Source organism: Adiantum capillus-veneris, chromosome 8 (assembly GCF_014529385.1).
Source record: "Adiantum capillus-veneris isolate H3 chromosome 8, ASM1452938v2, whole genome shotgun sequence".
In the NCBI taxonomy this organism is placed as follows: domain Eukaryota; kingdom Viridiplantae; phylum Streptophyta; class Polypodiopsida; order Polypodiales; family Pteridaceae; genus Adiantum; species Adiantum capillus-veneris.
The window spans coordinates 122,951,274-122,969,962 of NC_140938.1; the positions used below are offsets into that span (position 1 = coordinate 122,951,274).

The following is an 18,689-nucleotide window of genomic DNA, read 5'->3' on the forward strand; positions in this document are numbered from 1 at the left end:
ACTGATCCATACTTAGTAGAGAGTCTATCTCCCATTGCACAAGCCTATCCTTTTGACCAAGATGACTATAGGCGTCTAGTGACCTTCTTAGTAAACATTGGTGCCTCTGATGATGAAGAAGATTTACATGATTATAAAGATGGCACATATGGTCTCACGGATGATGAATTTGTTTTTCTCAATGACAAGGATAGGGGTTTAGCCTTAGGGTTTCCCCCCAATCTCTACAATACCCTATTCCCTTGACTCTCTAGGGGGAGTGCAAATAATTAGGTTAGGGTTCCTTATGTTTTTTAATTGTGTTCAATAAGTGTTGGTACCTTTTCCCACTGATGTGCCTCCTAGAGGTATTCTTTGTGTTTGGTAGTGTGTACAAAAACGTGTTGCTGTTGTTAGGATTTGGACCTTCATGGGATCTTTCTCTCATTCACACTTCAAATCAAGCACGACCATCAACACAAACAGGTGTTTCTTGCCCATTAACATTGCCCCTTATCTTTTTGCATCCATGTTTGTCTGCTTTAATTGTGATTGGTAGCATAATATTCACTGCATTTGCTTAGTATCAAACATTAAATTCAATGTAATTTTTTGTCATAATCACTTGTCTAGGTTTAAAAATCAAGCAGTCCAACTAAGCTAGTTTGACCAAGCTAGGTGTTAGAGATCTTCTCTTAATACCATGGGAAATGCCTTCCTAATAATTAATGGTTACTTAAGTTCTTAATCCGATTTAGACAGCATTGTGTGGAATGTACTAGGGCTTTCTAGTGGGCTTAGTCCCTATTGACCTTTAGCTAAGTATTATAAAGGGAGTTTACTAGTGTGATGAGCCTGGGGAGGGTAACAATGTTATATGACCCCCTAAAGTTACAAAATTAAAATGCTAAAAACAGACAAACAAAAAATGAAAGTGCCACAATGTAAAATCTTAAGCTGGAAGAGAAACCTCAGCTTGATTTGGTACTCCACTCACATGTATCGCCTATGGTACTAGAGCCCTAAAGGTTCCCAGTGTGGGCGCTTTTCCTTGAAAAGCAAAAAACCCAAGGCATACAAAATAAGCACACACATCAAAATTGAATCATTGGGAAAAGACTTTGGGGGGTCAAAGAAAAGATAATCAGTCAAGCGATGCTTTCATGAGAAATTCCTTTTATCGTAGCTTAACTACAAGGTCTTCTAGGTATATAACCTCTAGTCAGCCCTTGCACATGAAATACTTGGCTCTAACGATTAAACAACTTAATTGACCAAAGAAAATTAAGAAGCTTACCCATGGTATTAATAGTCGATCTTTAGTGTCTTTCGATCGTTGAATTAGCGACCCCAAACTTGTTTAGTTTTTTACCTTCCCAACTGTTTATGCACTTGATTATTTTTCAATTTAATGTTTATTACTGACAAATGGTTTAGAATATGCTTTTTAATTATATATGAGAACGTAATTATTGTGCCAATGTTGTTTGATTTTGTAGTGACTAAAGAAGGCTAAGGACATTCATCTCAAACGCTCTTCCACCTCAACGAACGAGCTTCAACTCAATAGCTTCCAAGGATGGAATCTACATCAGGAAGGGGGGCATGCTAACCCTCACGCACATTCCTATCACCTACGATGGACGCTGCATTATTTATGTGGTAGAGTCAGGTACAGGGCTTGTCGGTCCAATAGAAAAAGGGTATGAGTGATCGCCGATGAGAGACGCACTCTAACTGGAACATTCAAGGGACTAGTTGGCTAAGCATGGGTGCCCAAGTGTGAATGGGACGAGCTCATATAAAAGTCAACTAAACCTAAAATTCACTCATTCTCTCATTTGTGCAATTGAAGAGTGCTCTTGCTCCATCTCCATCTTCTTCTTCTTCACCTTTTTGTGTGTGTGTATGTGTGTGTGTGTGTGTGTGTGTGTGTGTGTGTGTGTGTGTGTGTGTGTGTGAGAGAGAGAGAGAGAGAGAGAGCGATCGAGAATTGTGACGGCAACATGGCGGCGGCGAAGCAATTGAGCACGACGCGATGGCGGCTCCCTCTTCTTCGCGGTGAGGAATCCTCCACGACAGCAAGCATAGAGCAGTGAGTGACACACCATTGCCATCTTTGAGCTTACTAGTTTAGGCTTGTTGGGTGCTTGGAGCCATTTGTGGCTCGCACACAGTGTATCGGCAAGTTCTTTGCATTGACATGTGCGACACACACGCACAATAGAAAAAGTGGAGTTGAAAAAATACAAGTCTTGAATCATAGCTCTATGAAGCTTTCGACTACACAAACAACTTCGAAAGGGGGTTAAAATGGTAGGACACATCGACACCTGGTGGAACCGCTCTTGGAACGCTGAATTTGCCGATGCCAAAATCAAAAACTTGTTTGCAATTTTGAAACGTGTGCGCGGACGTGAAGACGGCAAGCAAAAACCCTACTCTGATACCAATTGAAGGCGCCGAAGCGTGTCTGAGTGCAAGTGCCAGAGCAGAGAGAGAGAGACCATGCTTTGGGTGGAGCGCACAACAACGTTATCCTATTGCAGCTCCTTATTCTATTGTATTAAAGAATAAGTGTATATTGGTTATGTTAGTAGATGGGTTAGTAGTAAGTGGGATGTCCGGCCAGTTGGCCTGAATCCCAACACATATCGGCAATCAAAGTTCTAGTTGCCAAGATATTGCAGGTTAAAGATTCATTGGGGACCAGCTCCATAATAGTGTGGTCGGCTTGGTCGGTGTGCCATCTTGGAAATTTTGAGCTTCAAGCAGGGAATGCTTGGTAGGCAATAATTGAGCTCAACATTGGATTAGTTGACACAAATGCCACATAGCACAATGGCAAGAGAATTTAGGATGACCTGGTACTAGGTCCACACTTGATGTGGTGCTTTAACATTAATTTGGCTGATATGTGAGCATTGGTTGTAGAGTATGTCCAAGCATCTTAATGGCATGTGGCAATGTCCACCGCAACAATGAAATGGGCAACAAAACTCACAATGATAATGTCAGTTTGATGGCTATTAGAGAAAGTTGTTGCGCTTGGCAATGCTTTGGACGGTGTGTATACCGAATGTGGTGCCCAAGTGTGGTGACCAAGGGCCCAAATAAAAATGGCCGCCCAAAGACATTAACTCTTGCCCATGACCGTCCGTTGAAAGAGGGTTTTCTTTCAAGTGTGAATGAAGGGAGAAAATATGGAAGAAAGCGTGTAGGAAGCAACATAAACAGCATAGAGAGATGAGACTTGAGTTCATGGCGTCCATTTAGATGCTCAGACGAGCATGGCCACAAAGCAAAAAGTCCTCACCATCTTGGGGAGACCCCATTTGGTCCTAGCCATGAAAGGTTTGGAGCACCTCAATGTCCGCCTTTGCCATGTCATTAACTTGATTCTCGTGCCACATCAGTCACGGCACCCTAACTGATGGGCAGTAGTGCTCAAAAAAAGGTTTTTTTCAAAAACTTTGCAAACCTAGATATGAGAAGCAATAGAGGTGAATTGACTAAATTTGAAGGTTTTACACCAAATTACACTAATTTTCTTAAAATTTTGTAGGTCCTCACACCTTCAAATATAAAATTTATAGGTAGATCTCAAAATTTTTAGGTGGGATTACACTAAACCTAGGTTTTTTTCAAGCACTCACATTAGGCAGGGCAAAAATAAGGTCAAAAAACAAAATAAGGGGAGCGTGAGGAGGTTACAAATGGAAGCATGTACAAGCAAGTATTCAGAGGAAAAGAATCGGAGGAGAAGAAAGGGAAGGAAAGCGTGAAGCGAAAGCTCTCTCTCTCTCTCTCTCTCTCTCTCTCTCTCTCTCTCTCTCTCTCTCTCGGAGAAGACAAGGGAAGGAAGGGCTCTCTCTCTCTCTCTCTCTCTCTCTCTCTCTCTCTCTCTCTCTCTCTCTCTCTCTCTCTCTCTCTCTCTCTCTCTCTCTCTCTCTCGGGTTGGAGAATAAAAGCCGAGGGGTATTAAAAAAATCCCTGTTTTAACATGTTTAAATGAATAAAATAATCTCTTATTTTAGGTTTTTTTCCCAAGGTTGAATTTAAAAACCCCATATTTTAATGTATATCTGTCAAATTGCCTAAACTTTCTGCATTTTAAAACCCCTCCTTTTGAACTCACGTTATACATTAACATGAATACATAGTACACCCCCCGAGGCTACTTCGTGCTCAAATAGCGTGCAATTTCTATGCATACTTAAGAGTATCCATCCATATGAATTTTCTTGTGAATATCCTTAGAATCTCTTGGATCAAACACCATTGAGATCACATAGCATTGATGGGCTCCGTAATATACTAGAGCTTCACGTGAACATAGTGCAACACCCACATCTCATACACTTTTGGCAACTTAAGCTTATTACCCACAAGCATTAAAGAATATTGACTCCCTTTTACTTGCAGCGAGGACGTCATTGGCATAAGCATCAGTAGGAATAGCATTCAAATCTAGCCACATTTGGTACATTGTACAAGGAAATGAAGTAACCTGTGCACTTTTTGCAGTATCAATGATGATTTAGCATCATCACCCCCTCTAGCTTCACAAACATCACAAAAAACCTTGGGAATCTTTAGACTTGTATCAGCAAAGGATTTTTTACCTATTGGGATTTCAGCTTGATCATGAAAGACAGCTTCAACCTGTAAATCTTCATCCATAGCATCCTCGGGAAAATCACCCTTAGAAGTCTCGACATTCATCAAAATTGTAGGAGTTATCTTCTCATGAAACCCATTTACAAGCATAGATGTGGAGCCCTTGTCCATAACCTCTTCACAATCAACATAATATAGGCAATCTTCATACTCATCAATATCATCCTTTGATTCCTCATCTGCATCCATGTTACTTAGAAATCCATCATAGCACTACAAAGATTCATTTGGCACCCTCTTTGAAGGGGTACACATATCAAAAAGCTCTTCTATACTGTTATAATCATCTCCTTCAGATCTAGACAAGAAATCATCAATTATGGCATCCTCTTCTATGATAGCAGCATCTGCAAACATATTGTTAGTAGCAATCATAGGTTCATTGACATCCTCAGGCTCATCATGTGTTGGGTCCCCAATCTTGGTCCCCAAACATGCTGTCTTGCTTGGCTATAGTGCATATCCCATGTCAAGGTCAGCAGCTTGTGAACCACTTACTGTATAGTCTACGTCTTCATTGAAACCATTATTGGAGGTAGCATCCATGTGAGCAATCTTTGAAAAAAACTCATATAAGTCTGTTTCAACATTAAATTCATCCTTTACCTTTTCTTCATTTCTGAAAATATACTCCTCTGAAATCAAATATGCTACTTCCAATTTCACATTTTCTTTGGATTTGGTTCTTGCAGAAATGTGCTCCCAAAATTAATCATAGTTGAGGAACTGCATCTGATCCCCTTCACCTTTACTGAAGGAAACCTAGCTTTGTTCAGTAATATCTCTTATTTCCACATTTAGAATCCTTGAGCTTTTGCAAATAAATTTCTTTACAAAATAGTCCCACCGTCTAGGATATGCTTCTGCCAGTTCTTCAACCTGCCTTTTGAAATCTGAGTTTACAACCTCTCCAAAAGCTGCAATAATGCGATTTTCTGGAATATTTTGGCTCTTCATCTCAGTTTCATAACATGTAATAAAACCTTCTGAATCATGTCCTTGAAAAACACAATACCGCTCCCATAAAACATCAAGTGTCATCTCTACTACATCATCAATCTGCTTTTTTATCTGCATGGATTTTGATCCTTGCAGACATCCCTGAACTAATTCCATCATTTTTGGAAAATTTGCAACTGCTATATTTTTATCAAATCCATTAGAATTGAAATCGTGAATACACTGCTTCAGTTGTTCTAGCATCTCCATCTTAGCCTCCCACCCCAACTCGTTTCACAAAAGATGTCGGGGGATATGTGTTCGAAACGTGAGTCCAGTAGGCGCGGGGGCTCTGGGTTGTGAGAGGTGTGAAAGAGAGAGAACAAGAACAACAAATGCAAATGGATCTGGCAATCACCGTAATCTTCAATTAATCAATTCAAGCTTTCAGTACAATGTATTCAGTAGCCAAGGCGGGCTGTTACCAGCACCAAAACTTGGATTAACTGGTAAATAGGAGTCTAAGCTCCCTTTACATATTAACCGAACCGTAAACAACACCAAAGCTCAATACAATGATTAATTTATCTTCACACTGATGATTGTGATGAAAACGTTTGCCTGTCACTTTATCTGCTTTTTATCTACTTCAACTACCTTCAAGAGCTCTCTGCATTACTTCCATTCCTTTGATTGTCCTCATGAAACTTCTCTGAGTGCCTTCCTTAGCTTGCTCTTATGCTCCTTTCATTGCTTCAATTACCAACAATAAGCCTCAAGTTTCTCTTTCAATGTTTTCAACAGCTCTTGAAACTCTTTTTGATTGCCTTGCTTTGCTCGGTTGAGCATCTTTTGGAGCTACTTGTAGAGAGAGAATCCCTCCAATTTCATGCTCTTACCTTGGTTTTTGGCTCCTTGATCTCCTCTTCTCATGCTTAAGTCTGAGAGCAAGAGAGAGAGAGAGAGAGAGAGAGAGAGAGAGAGAGAGAGAGAGAGAGAGAGATTTTCTTTCTTCTTTATGCTCGGGAGAGAGATCGAGCTCCCTCATGCCAAGAGAGAGAGCACAAGCTTCGGAGAGAGAGGAAGAGAGAGAGACAAATCTTGATTGGCTTTCTTCTTTTCTCTTGATCAAGAGGGAGTGGTACAAGAGAGAGACTCTCTCGGCTCTTCCCCCTCCTCCGTCTCTCCTTCGTGCATGCCCTCACGTTGAATCTCGAGCTTGTCCTCCCCTTTCTTGCTCTCACGTTCTTGCCTTTCCTTGTCTTCGTAACCCTCTTTCATTGTGCTTTTCTTCTCCTCTTTCCAATGCCCTAAAAGACCCCTATAAATACCTCCCCTCCCATCCTCATAGAACAGCGCGCTACTCGTCCTCTTACAACGTGTACCCAACTCCCCACAACCCAACTACAGGTATCCATAGTTTCAGCATTTTTTGTAGTTATTGTTTTTTGTATTTACAGGTTTATAATTTTTTTCTAATTAGAGATTTTTGCAGTTAGAGTTTTATAGTTTTACAGTATTAGGTCACTTATGAAGAGTTTTCTGTTTTACAGTTTTAGGTCCTTAATAAGGGTTTTTCGTTTTACAAATTTAGGTCCCTAATTAGTGTCTTCTGTTTTATATTTTTAGGTCTCTAATTAGAGTGAAAAAAACTTGTCCAAAAAAGAGCATATGAATTGCTTTTTTGTACTAGATCTTTCCTACAATTCTTTATGTGCCTACAAGCCAGCGGGCTTGCTACCTGGCCAAATCTCGCTATCTTGTGGACACAACCAAATCGACCAGTTTTGCAATATTCTGGCAAATATAGAGCAAATATTTTACCTAATGGAAAATTTCAAGCCAACCAAAAAATTTATTTAGCTTTAGTTTCTAGCATCTAAGCTATGCCTGCCAACTAGAGAACCTTTTGTACATTGGATTATCATATCACCCTCAACCATTTAACAAAATAAATGCAGACAAAGTGCAAATACATTGAGTTCACAAGAAAAATTGCAGAATCTAGTCAAGGTTTCCAAAGTAAACTTGATTCCAATACAACAGTTATTTACAAAAAGAGGTTTTGATGTCAGAGGCTATCACTCATGCCTTAGGCGACATGCAAGTTGCATGTCGTTGGCCATGATTGTTACACGCTTGGCATGGGCAACACATAATAATGTGTCCTCAAAGAGATTGATCAAATAAGCCTCTACAGCCTCCTGAATTGACTCAAGAGAAATTGCAAACATCCAAAGCTCTTTGATGTAGCTTTGTAGAATTTCCTTACATGTCTGTGCAAATGTGCTTTCCTAATAAGCAGGTTCGTTGCCTTCTAGTAATGCCGAATTTCAGCAAACGCTCAACAAAATTATCGTACTCTTTGAGGTCGGCATTGTGGGGTCCTCTGAGCTCCTTGTGGTCGTGCTCTCTGTGGCTTCTTGTAGAATTTTGACTTTCGACGGTGCTTGGGAGGTGACTGGGGGGAATCTTCATCCAGATCATAATCCTCATCATCACTGCTACACTCATCATTGTTGGTCTGATCAGAAGGCATGGAACCACCCATTTCTCTAGGCAGTGACTTGTCGTGCACAGTTTGGTAATCTGGGCCAGATGGCATCACGCCCATCTAGCCTGGAAACATCTTTTCGCCCACCCTATGTTTCATTGGTATGTCCTCCCCTTCCAACGGTGAACGCTCATCAGACATGTCCATCTCTGTGCGTTCCCAGTCAGCTAGCTCTTTTGGTTACCAACTTTGAACCTAGCACTGCAAAATGTCCAAAATAACATAAGGAAAATCATAATTTGGAAAGAAAAAAGACTGTATTACTATAGCCTCACCATTAGGTGGTACACCATAAAAATGTATGATTGTCATTTGAAGCCTTCTAAAATAAACAAAAATATTATTTGAAATTGAGTAAGGAGCATATATTGGAGCGTAGCAAAATGTACCTTGTAGTTGTAACCCTTCTTTTTCTAGCACCGCCCTGGGGGGGTAAAGTCTCTATGGCATTAAAGCTCCTCTTACGTTCCCTTGCACATAAGGGCGTCCTTTTAAGATGGAAGATCTTATCTTCAAGCTTCACATTCTTAGCATCCTTCTCTTCCACCTGTAGCTTAAGGGTTTCCACTTCCTCCTCTTCATGAAAGATCCTTTCGTGCAATCCACTAGTGCTATGGGAAATAACTTGACATTGATGCAAAGACCATGTGTGCTATCAGCTCCAATAGTCGATAATCGCTTGCAGTATGCAAGAAGATCTTGCTCCCCTCTACCTACATATTGTAAGAATGAAGCAAGGTTATTGAATGTTGTATACACATTGATGGTTGGTTCATTAGGGTAGATGCGACCATGCACCCAAAGGTCCACATTGGTGTGACTTGCACCACGAAATTTTTGTGCAGTTTGCAAGTAATGACGCTTTGAGGGTGTGAAGTCCTTTGGCAACCGAACATGTAGAGCAACCGTTTCCGAACTTGACAATCTTGGTGTGGATGGGAGGTTTGTAATGTCGCCTAGATCCATGACAAGGGGAATACAGCTGGCCTCGAGCAAGAGTTAAGAGTGGCAACAAAGGCAGGGAGTGGAGAGGTGAGCTATGGAGTGAAGAGCTATGGGATGGAGAGCTTCATGAGAGCTATGGGGCGGAGAGGAGAGCTATGAGTGGAGAGTTGCATGAGAGGTACGGAGTGGAGAGGAGGACTATGGAGTAAAGACCTATGGGAGAGATACAACAAAGCTATGGAGTGGAGAGCTGCAGGAGAGCTACGGAGTGGAGAGGAGGGTTATGGAGTGGAGAGCTATGGGGGGAAGATTTGAAACAAAGCTATGGAGTGGACCTGCAATAAAGAGAGGGAAAGAGGAAGAGTGTGTGTTGAAAAGTAGGAGAGAGAAGAGAGAGGGAGAGGAGTAAGAGATGGAAGGAGGAAGAGTGTGTGCTGAAAAGTAGGAGAGAGCAGACAGAGAGAGAGGGGAATGATTTTGGAGGGAAATAAAAAAAGGTGAGAAGTTCGATATTTTGCAGATCTAGCAGTGAGATTTGAGAGAGAAAATTGATTTTTGGGTATACATATATGCTGGGGAGAAGTTCTGAGTAAAAGTGAGTTTTTTTTTTTTTGAAAAAGTTCTTTTCGGGGCTGAGGCTATGGACGTCCTTGATGATGTGGCAAAGAAAGAGAGGAGGGAAGTTATTGTCATAAGGACCACCACTCTTGTGGGTAGAGAGAGAATGTACCTATCCTCCCTTCCTAGCCTCTATTCAACCTACAAAAAGCCTATGACAGCCTTGAAAAAATCCTATGAGAATAACCTCATTCAATGGCCTTGTCTCTTAAACCACACATATTTTCAGTCTTAATCCCTTAAAATTAGGGATCCTTACAAGGCCCTTTTGGGGTTTTTTCTAATGTGTTCAAATCCTTGAGGAGAAAAAACTATAGGGAACTTGTCCCCCTTTTTGTTGATCCTGATAGGAAGGTTTCTAATGATCAAGATAACTTGGAGTATGCGAGAGCCCATTTTGAAGGCGTCTTCAGCCTTCAGAGACTGAAATTCAGATAGCTATTAAGTCGCATAAGCGCAACAAGACACCAGGTTTTGACAGACTTCATGCCAAGTTCTTCCAGCTGTTTGAAAAGTTGATGGCCCCCTTCATTCTTAAAGTCAGGGAGGAATCAGTCTCTCATGAAGTTCTGCATTTCTCTATAAACACCCGCGTAATCAAGTTATTGCACAAGAGGGGTCCTAGGGACTCTCTGTCGAATTGGCGTCCTCTCACCATGCTGAGCACAGTGTATAAGATCTTTGCCTAGGCTGTAGCAAATAGAATCACCCCAGTTTTGATGCAATGGATATCCTCATAGCAAAAAGAATTCATAAAGGTTCGTAACATAATCTAAGCAGTTATCTCTTTATGGGAGGGCATTGAATATGCCCAAAACTCCAACCAGGACTTTTCCTTTGTAAAGGTAGACTTTGATAAGGCATATGATAGATTCAAATGGTCTTTCATTCTGATGAGTTTGGAAAAGATGGGCTTTGGGACCCTACTAGTCAGGTTTGTAAGAACTCTCTTTGGACATGCTCGGGAAATGATCACATTCAATGGACTGCTATCCAGCTTTTTCTCTCTAAATCACTCAGTAAGGCAAGGCTGTTGTCCCCCTAGCGCCCCTAGTGTTTGCAATAGTTGTAGGTGGCCTCAATTGTCTAGTCAAGGCTAGGATGTTGGAAGGTAAAATTAAAGGTATCCAGCTACCCGACTCAGAAGATCAGCAATGCCTCTCTCAATTCGTGGATGACACTAATGGACTTTTGGCAAATGAAGAAGAATCACTTTGGGAGTTCTGGAAATGTCTCCATTTATTTCTCACAGCCTCTCGCTCAAAAATTAATCATTCTAAAGCAGGGGTGAGACAAGGTGCAACCCCTCCTCCTCAATGCCTCTTGGCCTCAAGATGTAAGTTGATTCTCCCTCACCAACCCTTTTGCCTGTTGGTCATTCTGATGCGTTCCTTGATTACTTTGAAAGACAAATGATTACTTTGAAAGACAAATAGAAGTGGGTCTTGGAATGTTTTCAATCCAAACTCAAAAGGTGGAAAGGATTCCAAGGTTCTTTAATGGGTAGAGTGTTGTTACCAACTACTTCCTCGTAGCTTATGTTATCTTCTTTCTGAGCTGCTTGAGGCCCCCCGATGGCCACTTGAAGGACAAAGACAAAATTTGCTGCAACTTCCTATGGTGTGGCGACCCCCTCACTCATGGAAGAGCCAAAGTGCGATGGGTCATCTGCTCTCTACCAAAAGACAAGGGTGGGCTTGGCATCATTCACCTCCCTACTGTTGCTGACAAGATGATTGTCAAATAAGCGGTCCGAGCTATCCACCACCCTCGGGAGGAATGGTTGGTATTGCTTTTCAAAAACACAAGCAGATTCAGACTCTCACATGCAAAAGGATGGGTGAATCTTCCCTTTCTCACCCTCTTCTTCAGCCCCCACCTCTCTACGGCTACAGGATGTGACCTAATGAGGTCCATATGGGAAGCTTGGAACAGACATAGGTTCAGTATGTCCCCCAATTGGAAATCGAGCCATAGCCAATTCTTGCTGCTTAGCAAGAATTGGATGGCTGCAGGATGTGACCTAATGAGGTCCATATGGGAAGCTTGGAACAGACATAGGTTCAATATGTCCCCCAATTGGAAATCGAGCCATAGCCAATTCTTGCTGCTTAGCAACTCCATCTGGCTATCCTGGATCACCAACAAAGAAGTACAAGTTGATAGCTCCATACTTGCCCTCACCATTCACAACAAGGGTGTCCGCATTTGGTATGATGTTTGGTCACGCCCAGCTTTCGAGTGGATCTCTGACTTGGAAATCTCACTCAAATTCTAATTGTGACCCTGGGAACTTGCCTATCACCTTGTCGGCGACTAGCCCTCCTCCCAGATTCTTTCATTGGCTACATAATTTCTCTCCTATCCTCTCCCTCAAAGGGATTGTGTGGTTAGGTGGATACCTTCTCTCCCATCCCCAGGTCAAGCCTAAGCCCATCTCCCCTCCTATCCACATAATCGTGAATCAGAGATAGGGCCTCTCCCTTGATAGGAGGCAATGGAACTTCAAATTCAGGTCACCCTGGTCTAGCATCTTTCCCAAGAAATCTGCCCTCCTCTGGTTGATTCTGTACAAAGCTGTTTGGAAGGGACAGAAACTCAAAGATACCGGTCTTTCTCTAGGAAACTGCCCCCGATGCAAGAGTAGTCCCGAAGATCTTCCTCACCTCTTCATGAACTGTTCCTTCGATTTTTCCTTTTGGAAACTAGTCCTGAAATGTCTTGGCCGCCCCCTTTCTTGGAAACATGTGCTGTTAGGTGATAATGTAGGTATCCCTTCCATCATCTAGAATCATAGAAGAACAAAATTCATGTGGGCTATCTATCTGTAGGCAGAGAAATTGCTTTATGTATGAGGAAGCTTACCAGGCCTCAAACGCGAGAGTTCTCTTTGATGAAATTGTTTTGTAGGTAGAAAATCTCTCCCTTGCTAATAGCAAGATCTACCGGACGGAACAAAAGATGTTGCTCATTGCGGGAAGTCATCTCCAGCTCATAGGAGTAGGTGCTAGGATGTGCTACATTAGAGCTGTCATGGAAGAGGAGCTAGAGGAGGATTTGGACCTTCAGCTAGAAAATTGGAACTATGCTAAAACCCTACTTGTAAAAACTAGATCTGAGTTAGATGCTCTTAAGAACTAACCCCCTTGATGATAGCATATATCACCCCGAGTTCTCAATCCCTATGCTCCCTCCTTGAGCATGTTGATGTAATTTTTTTGGCTCATTCTAATATAATGCCCGCCTTATACTGGTAAAGAAAGAAAACATTACCTAATTGACATGTTTGTGTGCCAGGGTTTATTCTTCCATCATTCCAACCACAGTAGCTGATCCGATCGGTAGAGGGAGACTGATTATCATAAACGCAGGATCCCCCAGCTTTATTACAGCTGGAACACTTACTATCTGTCCAAGAAAGTTGAACTAACCCTTTCTCCACATCCTTACCAAATGTAAAATGGGAGCAGGCCAAGGTATCCATGGCATGACGTATCCTGAGCTCCTTGTATGGTGCAAGCAGGCTAACGCAAGACGCCCCAGCAAGCTCACTTTTATATATATTTTTATGGCTCTTGCAATACTCGCTTTCTTGCTCCCAAATATTATATGTAAGTGCCCGTCCGTAGCTATAGTAGCTACTTGCAGTAGAGTTCACATATTGCGACACAGCAGCCCCATCTGTGAAATTGAAGAATAGATAAATATTTTGGCCAGAAAACATCGTCTGCGAAGCCGGTAAGATCGAAAGAGGCAGGGATGTTGAATTGAGACAAATTGTGGGAGGTGAAGAGAGAGGCACAAAACTCCATGCTGAGCAGAGATGTGTTCCACGTGAGACTAATGAAGGCGTCCGAGACACGGTTTTGATGAAATCTTCTATGATGGCAACAGGAGGCAGATCACCAGGGCTGGCTGCTTGTGGGAGGGGGAGTTCGGTTGAGGGGATGCGTAGAAGGAGAAAATCCGCTTGGAAAATTTAAGAAAATAGAGTTAAATAGCCTTGAGCCAATCGAAAAACAAAATCGGTCGGTTGAAGGAAAGGGGAGAAGGAAAAAATCTGCTTGGAAAATTTGAAAAAATAGAGATGAAAAAAACGAAGTCGAGCGGGGGGCGAGAAGGAGATAATCCACTTGGAAAATTTAAGAAAATAGAGTTAAATTGCTAAAATTGACCATTATTTTGCAGATTTTCTACTTGAGTCTACACAAGAAGTTTTCAACAGACTCTCACAATAATTCCCACATTATGACTTACCTCAACATCAGGAGCTTCTGTGAGGGAGGCACGGCATACCTAGCCAGGTACGATCGGGGGCAGGGACCGCCTGCGGGGTGGGGGGGCCGGCGGTCCTCTGGCCCCAATCGTAGGTAGGAGAGAACAAAGGCGCATATTGAGGTAGAATTCGTTCCATTGAGCTCACCATTGCCCATGCAGCATATTCTCAAATTAACCATGGACAGCAGCCAGATCTTTTGCTCTATAATGTAATTTGACAGCTTTTCTTAAAAAATGGATGTGAAGAATTTATGCTACATTACAAAGTACCTGATATTCTTCAGCCATCTCATGGCCTGCGTGCTCACTTTGCGGACTGAGAGATCAGCTTATAATAATACGGAATCAGCACAAAAATCTTGATTTAGAGAAGAGGCCTATGCTTGAAGACAGCTTTTTTTTTGGTGTTAGTGACTACCAAAGGACCCATGCATGTAGCCGGCATTGCAACCAATAAATTTCTCCGCGTAGGACGCAAATTTCAAGGACGAAAAGTAGACTGCATTGCAACTAATAAATTTCTCCGCGTAGGACGCAAATTTCAAAGCCAAAAGTAGCGAGAATTAGATCACCAACAGCAACAATGACGACATGGTCGAGTTTCTCTGAACAAAATGGAAAAGAGCCTCAGGAGGCCTATATCTCACACGGGCAAAGTAGGCAATGCTCGAGAAAGTCTTTTTGTCTAGACGGCCGTCGGCCACGCTTCCTCCTCCCCAAGGTTCAAAGTTCAAACCCCCGAACCTGGTCACGTCATTAGAATGTAATGCATTCGAATATGTGACGTGACGGGACTGCTTGGAAGTCGTTGTACAGCGATATCGGACTCTCAAGGATGTGGCATCCTTGAAAGTCCTCCATGTGGCGAGTGTGTTGATCGGTTGGGCCGGTGCAACAGGTCATCCATCGACGCTTATTTTGCAAATAACCCAGCACCTCAGCTACAGAATGCACCCTTGTGCTCTCGAAAATGTGCAACATCTAGCTCGAGTTCTACATGTAAGATATTGCAAGATAATCTTGTATTTTTAACCGTTCTAACGTGGATTTTGAACCGGCTTTAGGCTAAGTTGCAGAGGCAAGCCTTTCCAGAACAGTGATGTGAGGAGATTGGATTTAGGGATTCTACGGTGGGATGATTGAGCAATGTTCATCTCAAGCAAACTAAGAAAAAAAATGTAACTGAGTTTATTTTTGCTTCCTTTGCCCCCCCCCCCCCCCTTTCTCCCACCTCGGACCCACAATTCGGGGATGAAGAAGTGATTATTAAAAATATACAATGTATCTATTGAAATTTAAGGTGATGTAAAAATGGTATATCAGGCTCTAAATGAGTTCCAAATTTATGACAATTGTCGAAAAGTATCTCAGAGATTAATTTATGCTTAGAGGTTCTCCTTAGTTTTGGAATTTATGGTTACAGGTTCTCCTTAGTTTTGGGGCATCCAAACACTTTTAACAACCTACGATGTATTAAGTAAAAATAATACAACGTGCACTCACACTTTTTGAGATTGAGAGCTTGGCTATGGTTTCCACTTCGTTCTTCATCACTAACTAGTATCCTACTCAGTAACCCTCTCTTGTGACTTTCTTTTCTTGCTTGCTATTTGTGAATGATTGTCACCACCACCAATCCATCCTCGACGAGAATTAGAGCCCCAAATTGAAGGATGAGATGGATAGATCAGCTGCTTAAGTTTTCTTTCTCAATGACCACAATTCCTTCCATTTATTTCATTCAATGTACAAAAGTTCAAAATTTATGCAAAGCATTTTCCCCCCAAAATCGTGCAGCATCGAATAGTAGTTTTCTCTATTCTAAAATAAGTACTCATACTTTTGGGCCATGAATCAGAAGATTTGGGAGTATGGCCCTCTGTAATGTCCCTTTTGGGCCATGGATAAAAAAGACACTCCATAAGACCTTCCTTGGAAGGGGCAAGTGGAGCATAGACTAATTCACATAGAAACAAACTCATTATGGGTGGCTAATGTAGTCTTCTAATTGGTGATAGATAAAGAAACACCCACAAAGGGTTCGATCCATGACATGGTGGACTATTCTTGAGGAGGCAAATACTTCATTGACTCCTGTGATGCATCTAGTGATGGAATTGGGGTTGGGGGGGGAGGGGCGGGGGGATCAACTTTATGTAACGCCTATATGCCCATTTGAGGACCATTAATAAAACCCCTTAGTTTTGACTTTTGTTCCCATATACATGTGGTAGTGATGTGTGTGAACACACTTAGGACCATCGGGGCATTTTTTTCCTTCACTAGGAGGTTTTTCCCCCATTGCATTGTATATATGCCCATCACTCTAGGGCTATCTAATTCTTCCATTGCACACTAAGTAATACACTCTTTTTTGTGTGCCTTGAGCTTCCTTCTTCTTCTCCAAGCTGTGTCAAAGGAAATTTGAAACATGTTGCGGATCATATCAGAGCAGGTTGCGTCCTCTCGGCCTTAGTCGCAGCAGCTCCAACACACGTCTGTTCACTTTCTTTCATTTCTGTGAGCTTTGGTAAGCGTGAGCAAATCACCAAATACTTTGGGAGTGCTCAAAGAGCTTGATCTTCTCAGATTTTGGATTCCTCTACAAGCAATACTACGTAGGCTATTTCGTCATTTTGTGCAAAATTTTTGTTAGTTCGTTTTCTGTAAAACAGGTCCCTTACAATCTTCTACGATTTGTGTTGTATAGCACGTGTTGTTCTTGCGTTGTTTCTCCTCTTTTTGGGTAGTTTTCACATCAGGTGCAACATTTACCATGACTGACAACAACACATCTGTGTTCAAGATGTTTGTTGTTGAGGATAGATTGGATGGGGACAATTACTCTATGTGGGATTACATGATGGAACATGTCCTTGTGTCAAAGGAAATTTGGAACATTGTGGAGGGCATTGATGTACGTCGTGGAGAGAGAGAGAGAGAGAGAGAGAGAGAGAGAGAGAGGGAGAGATAGAAGAGGGATAGAGGTTAGAGGGAGAGATAGGGAAAAAGAGAGGGGGAGAGAGAGAGAGAGAGAGAGAGGAGAGAGAGGAGAGAGAGGGAGAAGAGGAAAGAGAGAGAGAGAGGGAAAGAGGGAGGGAGAGGGAAAGAGATATTCCTGGGGAGAAAGAGGGAAAGAGGGAGAGAAAGAAATAGAGATGTCCGTCGGGAGAAAGACATAGGTACAGAGAGGAAGATAAAGAAATAGGGATTTGGCAAGTTGTACAATTGGCTTTGGGTTCTCTTTCTTCTCCTTGACCTCCACATCATGCACAAATGCATTCTTGTTTACACTTATCCCAAATAGATCGGGACACAATTGCATCAAGCCTTCATTTGCACTTTCTTTTGATTAAGTAGACAAAGATTCATTGTCATATGAGGAAGTTTTTGTTCAATATGTATCTTGCATCTCCTTAAAGGCTCAATATGGCTCTCATGTTTCTCCTTAAAGGCTCTATATGGCTCTCATGTTTCTCCATATTGTAGGCACGGTCCTTCCTTTCGCTTGGTCAGGATTGGTGATCAAGCTTTGTGCTCTAATCCTATTTAGCAAAAAAGGTTATAAGCCATGGACTCCCAAAAATAATCAGGTAAGCAATCTCACCCTCTTCCATCACATAGCAATCAACCAGGCACTAAATCCCCACGACTTTTATTTTGACATCTTTAGTTATTTGAAGACACCTTCATTTTTTGTGGTTTTCCATTCTCATACAAACCAAACCATTCACTGACATATTAATGCCTAATTCCTCCGTGATAGCCTCTGCCATGACACACACTTAGGCACTACCAGCCACATATACTTGCACTTATGTCTTGTTTCCCAACATAGTTTCAACTATTTACACCATATCTACAAGGTGGCAAACTTTGAAGGATGACACACATCTGGGTACCACCATCCCCATATGCTTGCACTTATATATTCTTTCCCAAAAAATATTCAACAATTGGCACCATACATGCAAGGTGACCAACCCTCAAGGATGACACCGTGTTTGATGCTTTTCTCTCTTGGAAGTAAGCCATGTACTCACACATTTTTCCTATTGTTTGTTCCATTTAGCATTCAAGGACACCAATTGACAAAACAATATATTAGCCTTTTGATTTTGTATGTCATTGACAATATCATAGTCTTCAACCTCTTGGCCAAGAGGGTAGTTTTTTAGACATATGTTCCTTTGTTGCCACCTCATATTATTCTCTCGTTTCTCTTCTACTTTATCCTTCCCCTTCCTTGCTCTTGTTTCCCTTTCTTCTTCTAATTCTATCTATTTATCATGCTTGTCTCTCTTATTGGCCAAGGCATTTACATCAACTGCTCAAAGATAGTGATGTTGATAGCCCTACCTTCTCCATTGGTAGACAATGATTGAGGGGGTTGTTACTGTGGTGCTTCTACTACCCTCTCTTGGTGTTTTTCCTCCCCTTCTACCTCAATTGCATCCAAACAAGGGATATATCCCTCCGTGCTCTCTTGGTGGTTCAAGACAATAAGGGGTATAGTGATAATCTTCACCACAATTGTAACATCTTCCTTAAAGCCTTTGTCCCCTACCTCTCTTGGTTTTCTTCTCTTCTCTTTGATTTCTATCCATTCTGTTGATCCTTAATTATTACAATTGACTAGCAAGAGCATCCAAAGCCCTGATTATAACAAGATCAGGACCTTTAACCACTCGCTCCA

The 18,689-nt window shown here is 41.8% G+C and overlaps 1 long non-coding RNA gene and 1 pseudogene across 2 annotated transcripts; one reads left to right on the plus strand and one right to left on the minus strand.

Annotated features, from left to right (window-relative positions):
• Window positions 1-7,601: 7,601 nt before the first annotated feature.
• Window positions 7,602-14,409, minus strand: LOC147452883 (uncharacterized). 2 transcript variants are annotated; one of them, XR_015188934.1, is made up of 3 exons: window positions 14,264-14,409; window positions 8,542-8,865; window positions 7,602-8,353 (listed from the first exon to the last, which is right to left on the minus strand). It is a non-coding gene; the product is annotated as an uncharacterized LOC147452883 (long non-coding RNA). The 2 variants fall into 2 exon arrangements; XR_015188933.1 differs by having other exon boundaries at window positions 13,973-14,409.
• On the plus strand, window positions 8,859-12,546 carry LOC147452884 (uncharacterized; annotated as a pseudogene).
• Window positions 14,410-18,689: the final 4,280 nt, after the last annotated feature.